The 15326-nt window shown below is 31.8% G+C and overlaps 1 pseudogene; it reads right to left on the bottom strand.

Moving 5' to 3' along the window:
* Window positions 1–1232: 1232 nt before the first annotated feature.
* Window positions 1233–11680, bottom strand: LOC124371813 (annotated as a pseudogene).
* Between the last annotated feature and the right edge of the window lie 3646 nt (window positions 11681–15326).

Consider the following 15326-nt stretch of genomic DNA (forward strand, 5'->3'; position numbering starts at 1 on the left):
AAAAAAATGCACATTTTAAACTTTGCAGGATTTTTTATAGTATGGGAATCAATGGCAGTCCCATTACACATACTTTAAAAAATGTTGTATTTTTAGTTTAACCCTTTCCGGGCCAGGCGGCAATATATTGCCGCCATAGATCGTGTCTAAAAAGTGCCAGGCGGCACTTATATTGCCGCCTTGATATTCGTCGTGTTCTTAAATAAATACGACGTCAAATGATTAAAGTTTTATGTTTTTTTATTCCCTGGTATATTTGTAGATAATTAATATCAATATCATTTTTATTTTGGAGGTCTATGCATTTTTATTTCGTAATTGTCACGTGACATTATCAGCTGACTCGATCTATTGTTGTTAATTCTTTATGCTTTAGTGTAATTGTACTATTGTATGCTGGGATTCTTCTTCATTATTTTATTTTGTGGTTGTAAATATTAGTAGTGTTAGTAATTACCTGCTTAGCTATTGTGTGTAGTAGTTACAATGACTGATAATTTGCGATCTCACGGGAGTGAAATTGTAAGTAGCATATTTGTAAATAGAAAAAGTGTAAATAAATTTCAAATAAAATTGTGTAAATATTTCTTGGTAAATAGTGTTTTTAACTGTATTGAAACTGTTTATGGATCCTACAATCATCTGTTTACCAGTAGATCCATAATGTGAATATTTATTTTAAGTTTCTTGCAGTGTAAGAGTCAGTTGCTGTATCATTTATAAAATGTTGCGAAGTACCATTATGCGTATTTATACAAAATGTGTCATAAAAAATTGATTTATGAGAGAAATAACACAAAATTGTGTATGGTTGTTCCTTTCTAAATGTACAATATAATAACATAGCTTCCCACATTAAAATTATTTTTCCTTTTTTAGTTATTTACAAAAAAAATAAAAAAATAAAAATTTTTTATGTAATCCAGTAAAACATTATTTTTTTTAAATTTTAAATTACTTAAAACTACATCTATATATTTTTTTCTTGATAGTATATATCTATACGAGTAATTTGGTGCAACTTTTAGGTCATTCTCTAATTTTTATTAAAAGTTATAAATTTTAATCTAAGAGACTGCAAAATCACCAATTTTAGCCTGGCACTTTTGACTAGTCACAAGGGGATATGATATGTGAACAAATTTTGCAACATCTCATATTTGGTCCTGGCCCTGAAAGGGTAAAAAAAAAAATGCTTTTTACATTTTTAATTGTATATGTAACAAATTTAAGATCACTTGTCATTATCAGTTGAATATAAAAAGAATCACAATACATATAATACATGTAACATATTCTCTATACAAATTAAATTAACTTTGTATGAATACAAAATTAAAATTCTACTGTACTAATTGTTCACAAATGTTACATGGGTACTCAGCAGGCTATTCTCCTATGTTTTTGTCTTATATAGTGAAGTTATAAATCAAATGTTTACATACTGGTACAATAATTTGTTATAAAACCTTTAGTTAAACATGTAGGTTTTGCACTTTGACACAAAATACACTTTAGCTACCTTTATACTTATTTGCTTTATTACATATTACATTACAGAATTTTAACAACATAAAGACGGTATTTTGATTTTCAATATGTATTTTACCATTATTTTAAGCTCTTTTTGTATATTATGATTAATACTTACAGAATTTTCTTGGTAAATACATACAAACCCAAAACCAAGGATATATCTGGCAGCTTAGCTCTAGAAGTGACAGGTGCTAGTAGTTGTTCAAATGGCAGTTCCTGATATCAGACCCAATTACATTGTGTCGTATTATGTTAGTTTTGAAGGAGTAAATATTATCCGATAGTGATAAAACTCATGTGTTTGCAAAGAAGGGTTAAACTTGTCACTAATACCTTGTGTAATTTAGTTTTTATACTATTTATAGATTTCTCTATGGACATAAGAAAACGGATATATTTACACTTGTGTATATTGTAAATATAGGTATGTTGCATCCGTCCTTTTTATATTTACTTTTAGTTTATTTATAATCAAAATGATTCATAAACATTGTTTTAGGGCCCTAAATACATTATATGTCAACATGTATAAGATAGATTTTTGTCTATTCGCTTATAAATTAAAAATAAGTGTGTTTGTACATTTTTGTAAAAATATACATAAAAAGTGTAAATATGTATTTTTAAAGATATACAAATGATATATTTTTGAAATCACCACTACATTTTTGATGACTTGTATATAATTTAAGATTAAGAACATTATACAGTAAATATTATTAAAAAAAATTATAAACATTTCTTTAAGTTTGGGGCATTGATTAAGTTTATAATATGCTTTAGAAAATACAAGAACAGATGGTCTAAAACACCCTGCCAATACAGAGAATTTACATTGCAACTTCTAGAGTTAAAACTTGTTTTTCTAAATCCAAATCCTTTTCTTGCACTCATGATGTGGTACTTAAGATAAGAAATAATTTTGTTCGAAAAAATTAAATCCGTTCTTAAAATCATAAACAAACCACTGCTTGTTTGTAATTAAAACACTGTACCACCTTCTACATAATATACTCATATCGTATAAATCATAAAAATATATATGTGTATCCAAAAAATATTAGTGGAAAAAAATTATAATTAATACAATATCATTTTTCCACTACAAACATCCTTTTTTTGCAGTACGTACCAATTTAAAAAATACTAAAGCGTAATTATATTTATTAAAAATAATAAATAATGTAATTAATGTTTTCATTATTAGAAAACAATTTAGGAATCTTCCCCTCAACTCTCAGTAGACCTGAGAAGTTTTTCAAGCCGCTTGCCGATGAGCTTGGGGTAAGTCTCATTTTTGATGCGGAATTCCTTACTCTGGTGTGTAACGGCACCATGAGTCAGCTGGAAATCACACAGGGCCCGTAGAGGTTGCAGAAGTACCGCCTTGTAAGCAGCCGACCGCTCCACAAGCGCCAGTGCCTCTGCAGCAGTTTCTAACGTCGAGAGGCAACCGTCCGTTCCGTTGGCTGACTGCGGATCACATACTCACTCGTCACTCCCAACACAAGCTTCACCTGCATAACAATTTATAAAGTAAAAACTAACCAAGTGACATTGATACTTTCAGCTTAAATTCATTCTACTGTTTTGTTCACTATTGATTTGAATCGAAACAAAGTAATAATTAACTTTTGTGATCAACATTTTTTTGAAAACTCTAGTCATAAGTCTAGATAAAACGGAGAAATGAATACGTTCTGCAAAAGTGAAAGAAAAACGATAAGTAGGTGTTAAAAAATATATTAATATAAATAGTGAAAGAGAGCAAAAAATGTATACTTAAGCTAGGAGTAACGGCATTAATAAAATTAAGACATGGTAGACAAAATAAGTACGAAAATTTACAATACTCACTTGCTTCATTGAATGTAGGATTGGTGAGTTGTTGTAAATGGTCTTAGCCTGCGGCCATGTTCCATCGATGATCACAAGATTGGTAGGCTTGGAGGTTAGCAGTAAATCATCCAATGTAGTGGCAGCCCTGCTCGGATACAGCAGTACCGAATGTGGGTCGGAGAGTATCTCAAGCAGACCATCATGTCTTCAAAAACAACATTATTCATAGAGAAGCTTATACAACAAGGTGCCACTCCTGTAAAATTTTTGGTGAACCTAAAGTTAATTTTCATCTTGTATTTAACACTAAAACCCCCTAGCAAAACTATATGTTTTTGTTTACTAAGAGACATTTCAGCTATTACAGACTATCCTGAATATTTTGTGTTGCAAAAATGTATCAACACAAAACACTTTAAAACTTTCTGCAATCTCTAAAAAATTTTGGACTTTTAAAATTAGCCAATTTTGTTTAATGGCACAACCATTGTAGCTGTTTATTTTTAAAGCAAAACACACATACAGTACAACCTCATTTATCCAAAGTAATTAGAACCAGAAGTAACACAGCTAAATACAAATCCGGATGTTATTATATTTTAAACATTATTTGATGAACATCAAACATGATTTAATAAATAAATGTTGGAAATTTAAAAATCTTATTTTTTTAAATTTGACTCTCCAATTTTGTAAAACTGATCCAGATAACCCAGAAATCCAGATAAATGAAATCCATATAAATGAGGTTGTACTTTAATATGATACATTTAATGTCTTTTTTGTTACATTTCATAAAACTCCATAACCATCAGATTCTGGGTAAATTTGATTTGTGATGAAAATCAAAATATAGTACATTTAGATATGCATAATTTTCAAAATTAGTTTATTAACATTCATAAATATTCAAATAGGTTTTATTCAACTTGAACAAATAGAAATTAACCTAAAATTATTTAGAATTTTCATTACTTGACCCATTGGCTTAGTTGTTATTTTTCCAAAAGTTCACAAACCAAAACTAGCAAACGACCCGCAGTAACAACATCACTGTTGTGTATTCATATTTATCTTAAAGCAATATGAACGTACTTTATATGTTGTGATTTACTCATTATTTTAGTGACCTATCCTGCAATCATTCGGTGATTTTATTAGCAAATTGTTTTAGTTTTAATCACATCTGCTAGGTGTCAGAATCAAAAAGTTTCTGTAGCGCTACTAGGTAAGGCAACTACCCTCCACCATACCAATCAGCCTACACGCTGTTACTTTGGCTGTCTAATCGTTACCAGCACTGATTAGTGACTAATAGGTTTTTATTTAAGGAATAGGCTTAAGAAATGGATTGAAGAAAGCATTTAGGAAGCTGCCAATTGATTACTGCTAAAAATTAGGTATTATTTTTAAGTTCGTTTCATACCATAACAATGGTTAAGTGACAGATTTGGCACAAAATGTCATAATGTTTGAATTAACAAAAACAATAAAGTATCGATATAATGATAAAAACGTACATGAAAAATCTTTTATTATGTTTTAAGCTTGTTGAATGTTTGCTCAAAGGGTTAATTTGTCTAAAATGTAAAAGTATCCGATTTATAAAATGAAATGGAGTGTCATTCTTTATTTGACGCAGAATTAGGGATATTTTATGTTATGCCAATTGCAACATTCATGGTTAGGTTACACGGAGTTAGACCAAACAGAGCACTCAGTCTTTGCATCAGCTGCAGTAAAGATGTTTGTCAAGGAATTACAGTTATTACAGAGCTTGGTATATCACACGAAACTAACTAGTATTTTTATAAATAACGGTTTAAGAGTGACTGGCGAGCAAATATTTTAAATATAAATTATAACTCACTTGTTTCATTTCCTTAATAGTATATACTTTCATTTTCTCATCGTTATGTTCATATCTTGTATCATTTTAATTTTTCTTTTTGTTCCATCTGGAACTTGGTCCTTTGAATAAATCCTATGTGCAAAATATTTTCTCTTATTAACACTTCAGCTAATACAATGTTAAACTAAGTTATTGCAATGGTATTTATACTCTTACGTTTCAAATACATCAAGGCTCAAGTTTACTCTTGAAGTCTAATTTTGTTTTATGTTTATGAAATAATATCCTTGTTTAAAATCTGTTGTAGACAATGGTTGATTTGAAAGGAAAACAGGATTCGGACATTTGCCATCCTTAATTAAGTATTACAAGGACAGAACACTCCATTTCGAGGATTGGAATCTATCCTCTTCATCAGATGTAAAAATACTTTTTGGTGGAGATATTTCTATTAGACTTTCATTGCTTTCCCTCATGGAGACATCAAACTAAATGATAACACATGAATCCCCTTCATTCGCCAAACCAGGGAGGTACAAGTCCAAAAATCTTCTTTTTTTGATGTGTGTGTAGTACACTAGGAAAATCCTTAGGACAACAGTTTATCGAAAGCAAACACACACCAGTCAATACTTACATTTTCAATTTAACCGTACAAAATCTGTCAAAGAAGGAATTAAGAGTCCTTGTTTGACAGAGCAAAGAGCTTGTTCTTGGAAAAAGATAGACAAACAGAAGGAATAAACCAATTTAAATCAGATCTTATACAAAATGGATAACCTCTGTCTATCACATATAAGTGCAAAAAAGGTTTTAGAATACACACTGAGTTAGAAAATTATAACAAAGGAAAATTTACCTATGTGTCAATTCCTCAAATGCCAGGAGTATTAAGAAAAGCTAAAACATCAGCCAAAACACTCATGCAAAGTCTCAAAAAAACCAGACAAAAAAATGGAACACAGAGCTCAAAAACCTGTGTTTACATGATAAATGCTATTGTGATAGGAAATATAAAGATGAGACAAAACTACCACTAAATATGAGAGCTAAACAACATACAGACAATATGAGAAAACGGCTATTAGAAAAGTCTAGAATTGCAAGTCTAAAAATCACCACATAAAGTGGGATGAAGCAACATAATACACCGTGAAAAGAATATTTTTCAATAACGCAAACCTCTATGAGAGGCTTGAACGCTTTTTAGATGAAATGAAATTCTAAATTCTGAACAGTATGGCTTCAGAAAAATTACATCAATCAACACCATAAAATTAACACCTTAAATAGTGTTGTTAATGGCTTTATAAATCATACTAATTGACCTACCCAAAGCTTTCGTCTGTGTGTATCATGCAAAAATTGCAGCAGCACCAGTTACAGATAAACGCATCCAGAGTCAGCAGAAATGTGGCTTGTTTCCTTTTAAGAATGCGTGCAAGTTTCACATTTCAAACAAAAATGTGGCATGCAGGGTCTGCCGAATTGTGGCTTGCTTATAAAAGGCCAATGCGTGTAAGTTTCACATTTCAAAAAAAAATGTGGCATCCAGAGTCTGCCGAATTGTGGCTTGCTTATAAAAGGCCAATGCGTGTAAGTTTCACATTTCAAACAAAAATGTGACATCCAGGGTCTGCCGAATTGTGGCTTGCTTATAAAAGGCTAATGCGTGTAAGTTTCACATTTCAAAATGTGGAATCCTGGGTCTGCCGAATTGTGGTTTGCTTCTTCTTAAGAATCAATTCCAATGCATGCAAGTTACACGTTTCAAACAAAAATGTTAAAACTGGAGGGGGAGGGTTGTGACGAACACAAAATGGAATGAATTTTCAGGCTGCAAAAAGAGACAGGGAGAATCCTTGCATGGTTGAATCACAAAAACTCCTGTTGAGATTCTTATAGGGATTTTGGATTATTGACCTTGCCCTGTCTCTATGTTTTTGACATGATCCTGTTCTGAGTTCCAAAGTGCAAACTCTAAGAAATGGAGTAATATATGCAGTAATACTTTAAACAAAGCACCTAGTAATTTTTGACATAATACAGTACGAGTAGCAACAAAAACGCACTGACAATCAATTGTAACAATTTTAAAAATATTGTAAGTTTTGCTTACAGTTAGTAACTGTACACAACCATAACTTAAAACGTCTGTAAAAAAATTACTGGCACAAAATGTAGCGGTATAAATTAGAAATACTGTACTAACAAATATTACACTGCAAGTCTAAAATTACACTGAGATAATGAGCCCATGTCAGTCCAAATAACGATTGCACAAGTAACAGTCTAGGCTGATGGGTTGATATGACAAATGCAAGAGTAATAGTCTAGGCCAGTGGTTCCCAACCTTTTGTGTTTGGCGACCCACTTCCAAATGTTTTTTCACATTCGCGACCCATCCCTCACCCGTGATTTTATATATACATATGTATATATAACATTAATATAAAATACACATGATTTATATTTATATACGTGTATAGAAAAAAACGTAAATTGTAAATAAATATGTAAACAGCTTAGTATTGAAAACATAGAAAGAGTTTATTGGTTATTCAAGATTACAAATAATTTTTCTATAATACTAGTGTGACTTCTGGCATTGTTTTGACTGAACAAGTAATTCAATGTCAGGATTAAAATTAGATATTTTGAGGCGTAAATCACTTTCAACGTCCACCAGTCTGTTTCTATACTTATTCTTGATGTGAACCAAGGTTGAAAAGGCACGCTCACAAATACATGTTGTCGAAAAAACCATTAGGAATCTCATTGAAAATTTTGACATCTTAAGAGTGGGATACTCGGAGAAAAAGGCAAAATTGGGAACACTGGAAGTAAGAAGAGCAAGAAGGAAGCTAAGAATTGAAAAAAAGCAAAAAGACAAGGAAAGAGAAGGTGTTTTGCTGCTGGTTAGATGTGCTAAATTAAAATTTTAAACAATTTTAATGTAAATATTAGTGTTACAAAGACTTTGACAGCGATTTTCCGAAACCTGTGTTTTACATTACCGTCACAACTCAAAAACTATTTGTGCTACAGCTACAAAGTTTTTACGAGTTACTCAGTACACATATAGCTGCAATGTGAACTACAATCATAAGGGTGAGTAACGACATTTTATTGTGTACTGAGCTTCCACCCTCCTAGAAATACGTGGCGTTGGCCGTGGACGCGGATGCGTGTCTGGTAGTTTGATGGGATTCGAGACCGTCGCGGCATACGCGGACGTTCATACTATGGATGGACGGACGTGATGCCACGGCAGTGTGACATGGCCTTACGAGTGACAGTCACGCCGCGACCCACCTTAATTCCGCCCGCGACCCACTAGTGGGTCGCGACCCACCGTTTGGGAAACGCTGGTCTAGGCCAATGGGTTAATATGACAAACGCAAGAGTAATAGTCTAGGCCAATGAATTAATATTACTACTTATTTTGTATTAAGAATAAAATATTTGTATTAGTAACACATGTTTAAAAATTAAATTTTTTTAATATTTTGACCAGGTTGAAAATCATCAATCATTTCAAAACAGTGTAATTAAATTTTCACTATTTTTCAGTTGTATTGTGACACTAATACAATGACCATAGCTATACTTTACATTTCCATAACTTAGCAATATTTAAAAGTTGATATTCAAATTATTACATTTTCAAACATTTATATAGATGCAGAATTTGTAATACGAAATTTCTATGAATACAAGAAAAACCAATATATGCTAGTAATAGTTATTAGAGGTAGAGACACTGTGATGCGTGAAAAACTATTAAAATTGCATAGTTACATGTGTTAACTTAATATTAATAATTCTTTTAGATATAACTGTATGTGAGATAGTGACAGATATTAAAATGGCGATCCAACTAAAATATCCCATGTATAAGCATAATGTGTTAATATTTAAATAAATTCAAATAATCTAATATTATTATTTTTTTCAAACCCTTTCACTTCCATAAAGCTCAAACAAGCTCAGAAAATATTTGCAACAGTCAAAATTGCAAATCTAGACACCAAGAAATTTAAAGATGGCTGTTCCTATCAAGAAGTATTTACCTCTGCTGAGGAAACTTTTTTCCTTTGTAAATGAGACAACGTCCAGGAGACAGGCCAAGACTCAGCATTGGTGCAGTTCTGAGACATCTCTTCTCTTCCGCAGGATGCTGCAGCAGCACGACACGAGATACTGGGCTTAGCGGCTCGCTGGGCAGGTATGGGCACCAGCAGACATTGCTTGGCCGTCTGGGAACAAATTAGAATGTAGTCCATCTCACTTACTTCATAATTTGTTTGCAAAGTCTTAGTCAAATTGTTTTTCTCCATTCACCAAATAGTGAAATATAAAATGAACAAATAAAAAGCAAATATTTTTGAAAAAATATAATATTTTAGTTACATTTAAGTAGCATTTAAAATACAAACCACTTGGTACTTAATTGTAAGCAACTTCCTTAATTTATATCACAATATTTTCCTCAGCAAAATTTTCTGTTCTCATTGACTACGGGCGAACACATGCTATATGATTTACCCTTCCTAGAACTTCCAGAGTAACGGAATTTTCTGATTTTGCACTTTCCACAGACATTAAATATCATTGACAATACTGTTATCAAATTTTAAAGACTAAAATATGTAGACTGTAAACTGCATGTAACCTCCACGTGCATGATCCGTACAAGCCTTAACTATGAGGTGGATTTACCGAGTTAAAAAGGACATGAGTAGAAAGGGATTAACACTGCAATCAACAGAGGAATCATGTTTGTCTGAAGAAATCCAAAAAAGTCTCTAACAAAGAAATTTAAAATGAACTCAATAACTCATTGTTTGAAATCAGAGAAACCTAGACCACAAGATATAGTGTAATATGGGTGAAAAGGTATTCTCATTGTCTCATCAGGTGCACAATTGAGTGCACTACGATGTGATAGACACAATCTCAACAAACGGTGAAGCAACATCGTAAAACTCAAATAGGCTATATAAATTTCTAAATAGTTTAATGAAATAATTTTAAAACCAAATTCCGAGACTTTTGGATGTCCTGAGACAATCTTTTGGAAAATGATCAAAAACCAAGACAATTCCGGTTTTCCGGGATGTTTGGTCACCTTAGATTAAGGGGGTGAAAATCAAAATAAAGATTGTTTTTAATATTGACATTAGAGATCCCACATATTACCTTATATTAGGCTAGTCTACTTACCAAAACACAATCTTTTCTATTTCTAGCCATAGCCCTTAGCATATAATTTTTAAATAAATCAAGATTTATTACATAGTTTATTTGGGCCATATAATATCTTTTAATTGTAAGGGTAGGGTACAATAAGCGGACCCGGTTTTTTTATATCGAAATTGGCAAACGATATTACTTAATCATAACCATCGATATAATAAATCGATACTGATTAATATTATTTTGAACAATTAACTTAAATAATCTATACCAACAGCTGTAAACAATTTCAAATAATACTCCTAATGTAATGTTTCAATTTTATATAAGTAATATTTGATTATTAAAAATGGCAGTCAATTTTAGAAAACTACACAACATTGCTTTGAAAGATGATAAGTCATGTTTTTCGTGACTTCAACATGTTGGACTCGTACCGAAAATCCCATTATGTGAAATTTGTGGGAAAGAAACAATTGTAACTGTGAGAGGAGCAAATATGATCGTCTTAAGTTTTCCTAATTTTGGTTATAATAATTTGTTTGATCACTGTAAGTTAAATATTAAATTCATATTTTAATTTAAATCATAATATGATTGTTATTGAGGACTATAGATGCTTTACCTATATCGATTAATAGTCTAGGATTTGAGATTCGAATATTAGGTATCGATGATTACATTCTTCGATATAAAAAACCGGGTCCGCTTATCGTATCCTACCCAATTGTAAACCTAGACCTATATTTGTAATATCAGTATTACAATGTAGTCTGCACTGAAAAATGGCATCTTAACTGAAATAAACAATTTCAACAATGCGTGCAAATAAGAATTATACATACTTGCATTTATCACAGATATCCCGCTTTGAGGGAGGATCAGCAGGTAATCCAACAAAATCTTCCCATATAGAATCCATACTCATAAAACACTAGAACATTATTATAGGTAATACTGCATTAAGAATAAGGCAATCTAGAGTGAATCCATTGTCCTAATCATTAAATGAATTGATATTTACATAAAACTGGTTTGATAAACTATTACTAATTTCACTAGTCTCTAACTGAAAAGTTTATATCACATGAATCTATATTCTATATTATAACTAAATCTAAAAACTAAGTATAAAAATATACAATTATTAAAAAATTATACGTTAAATATGAAATATACTTTAAAATTAAAATAAAAAATTTCACAACAAATCGAATAACCTAATTTGAATGATTTAGAGTTTTTGAGGTTAGATTTATTTTTTTCTTTCTGTTTGTTTTGCACATTAGCACAAACAAAGCATGCTTTGGAATAAGCCATGCTGCTTCAAAGTCCGATAAAATTTATTGTGGTTTCCCTGTTAATTACATTAATATAAAACAGGTTTAAACAGAATAGAATTAGTAAAATTTGTTAGTGAATGTTAAAAATATGTAAAAAAAACATTGGTCTGATTTGTGATGTATTGTTATTTACGTGAAAATTGAGAATTCCGGAATCTAGGTTAATGTGGGAAATGAATAGCTGATGAGAATTAGGATTGCTACTCGCCAGAGACCCTTAAGACATTCCTATTACGAAACTTGGGCCACGGTTGAAGTACCCTTTTCAGGATACATATATGTAATATGTATGCTGATGAAATAAATGTTTTCCCTTTAATAAACTTACTAATTGAAAATAGAAAACGGGAGAGGAGAGCTTTAATAAGCGGTCTACGGTGCGGTTCCTCGACTAAGAGAGCAACTATGGCTCATTGCCATAACTGTATTTAAGACGATCTAATAGAGGTTTACCACTACAGATTTCCCACCTTCCACTCAAGCTGAGGTACGGGGCCTTGGAATATGTTAAATGCTAATAATATTAAAAGTTGTAAGTTTTAAAGCCATCTGAGAGTATTATTCTTCTTCTTATTTTATGTTTTACAAAAACAGCTGTAACATAAGCTAAATTTAAATCTTTTGGAGACCACCCGATAACACAATAGAATTACAATAAAACAAAAGAGAATAACAGGCGCTTGCAAAAATGGCTATATCTTAAGAATTACAACACATATACTCCACCTTTTACCTAGACTTTAAAAATTCTAAAATGGTCTTCCATTATACATACCTTATACTTGAAATATATAGTTAGTTGTATTACTGAAATAATATTTATTATACATTTTCCTGATAACTAAATGTTGGGATAAAAATGTATGTGTATTTTATAGAGGATATATTTACTTTATATACAACTAGACGAATTTTGAAACAGGAAATAAGAAACTGTGTTTTACCAACAAATTGTAGTATAATTCCTTGGTTTTTACCGCCACTAAGCGGTTGACGTTCACTGCATGTATTGTGCATAGACGCAACAGACGCTCTACGATGAAAAATTGTCATATAGACAGACAATATGAACTTCAAGTTAAATATCATTTACAAAGTACAATATTTTGTTTTTAAGTCATTTAAATTTTGGGTTTCATACACAAAGTGTGATAAAACACGTCATAGCGATATGTAAATAATTGATGAACGTACACGAATATAAATCAATGAAAAATAAATCTATTTATGCATTAGAAACAGGGGCGCAGCTAGGCTGGTGCGGTGAACTGGGATCCCCGACGTTTGGAATTGAGATTCTGACAACCTGCATCTTAGCTAGTTTCTTATTTCTTCAAAGCCGCATTCTCGCATCTAGTTTTCTCTTTAACTCAAAATTAGTCATGATAAATCATTTTATTCATAGTAAGAAAACTTCTTAAAATAAAGATATTTCTTCAAAAAGCAAATTAATTTGATTCAAAAATATCATTTACACTCTCTTTAAAAAGATTATCATATAGTTTTACATGAGAGTAACAGCGAATCTGACACATGCATTGCATACTAGTAGCAGCGCTAGCATTAGAACTAGCACTGAGCAGCGTGGTTCCCCCACTCCTCTTCATACCCTCCTTTCATGTTCCACAGGTTTCACGGTCTCAGTTTCAATACGCCCATTGTGGTGATGTGATGTGACTCTTGTGTTAATCTGGCAAAGTGTAATAATTAATTACAATTAAATACTGATGGTAAAATAAAGAGAATTCATAAGAGTGGTTTTCAAAAACGATAATAAAAGAAATCCCAAAAAAATGGAGCTGCTCAGTATTCAAGCTCAATGTCTAATCGATTGGAAAATAGTTCTGCAAGTTCTGCTTCTCCATCCATAGAATTACTTCAAGTGACGATGATAATTCTGTCTATGGTAAGTAGAATATACGTGTATCATGTAGACAACGCCTAAGATGGGTTTAACTTGGCCAAACAAAGGTGTATCTATCAAAAGTGTTTGTATTATCTATATATATAAAAATGAAACTGTTCGTGTGTAACAGCATCACTCACAAACGGCTGGACGGATTCGCCTAATTTTTTTTTTAATTTGTTCGTCTTGATCTGTAGAAGGTTATAGGATACTTTTTATCCCTTTCCCGATTCAGGATTCCGCCCCACTGGTTACAGAAATACCCGTAAGAAATGCATTGCAGCAAACATATGTTATTAAGTGAAAGAGTCTTTTCAAATTTTTAATCAGCTGTTCTTTGTAAACATATATAATGCGACAAAAAATATATAAATTTCTTTACACTTATAGTTTTAAAGCATAGAGTAAGCTTAAGAGAAACGACAAATTTTGTTTAAAACTGTTTCTGCAATCATAATGTATAAAAATGAATGTTTGTGTGTTTGTCCTTTATAGACTCAGAAACTATTGGACCGATCACTATGAAAATTTGTATTTTTCTATGTAGAAGGTTTATACGCAATGCCCATTGATGTAACTAACCACCAGGCTGTACTGCAAGATATAAAAGTTATCAAAGCGCCTGCACATTATAAACTGCAATTACAACACAGTAGTTACGTATATTAAAATATCCAAACACTATTTGAAGGCAAAGAAATATACGGGCAAAGCTTAAGAGACGCGTGCGAAGCCGCGGGAAACAGCTAGTTAAATATAATGCAACAATTAATTCTGAAAATTTTGAAATGAGTGAATCTGATGTGTATTCCATGACTGCTACTAAAAGTAATTCCTATCTGTAACAGCTTTTTTTGCGTTTATTACGAAAGAAGACTACGAGCTCCCTGCTGTGATAACAGACCATAGGATCAAGAAAGACATAATTGTCAATATATCCTGTCAACCTCCCGGATGGTCCCCAAGAGATTCTGCTCAGAAGGGAAGATCTTTTCATGTTAATTGTGGTTATTTCCGGGACTCGTGGGAGACTAGAATATGTGACTGGCAGCATTTAATAGATCTTATTAAAACTCACAAGGATTCAGAACACCACAAAAATTATTGCCTTCTTTATTTAAACATGGCGAATGTATAGCACAGTTGATTGGGCATTGGATACTAACTTAAAGAACGAACTAAACTACTGGAGAAAGGTTTTAAAAAGGGCTAGAGACGTTTCACTGTTGTTAGCTACTTGCAATCTTCCGTTTCGTGGTAAAAGCAAACACATTCTAGATTCAAATAAAGGAAATTTTCTTTCAATCATTCAACTTCTCTCAGAATATGACCCATTATTAAAGGGACTTTTGCAAAAGCCTAGTGGTCCAAAATATTATTTGAGGCCCACTATACAAAATTAACTGATTCATTGCCAAGTGTTGAAGTTTATAATTCAATTGTTTCGGACATCAAAAATGTACCATTCCTTTCAATTACAGTTGACAACACACGGAACATAGCGCGGTTTTTAGGTACTTCAAATAATCAAAGGCGAAAATGGAAACCCGCATAACAATACATACAGTGTGACAGAAACACGTTATAGCGGTCGGTGAATAAGTATCGTAATAATTAATGAACTACACGAATATAAATCGATGAAAAATCA

The sequence above is a fragment of the Homalodisca vitripennis genome, unplaced genomic scaffold (assembly GCF_021130785.1).
Source record: "Homalodisca vitripennis isolate AUS2020 unplaced genomic scaffold, UT_GWSS_2.1 ScUCBcl_2018;HRSCAF=6358, whole genome shotgun sequence".
NCBI classification, from domain to species: domain Eukaryota; kingdom Metazoa; phylum Arthropoda; class Insecta; order Hemiptera; family Cicadellidae; genus Homalodisca; species Homalodisca vitripennis.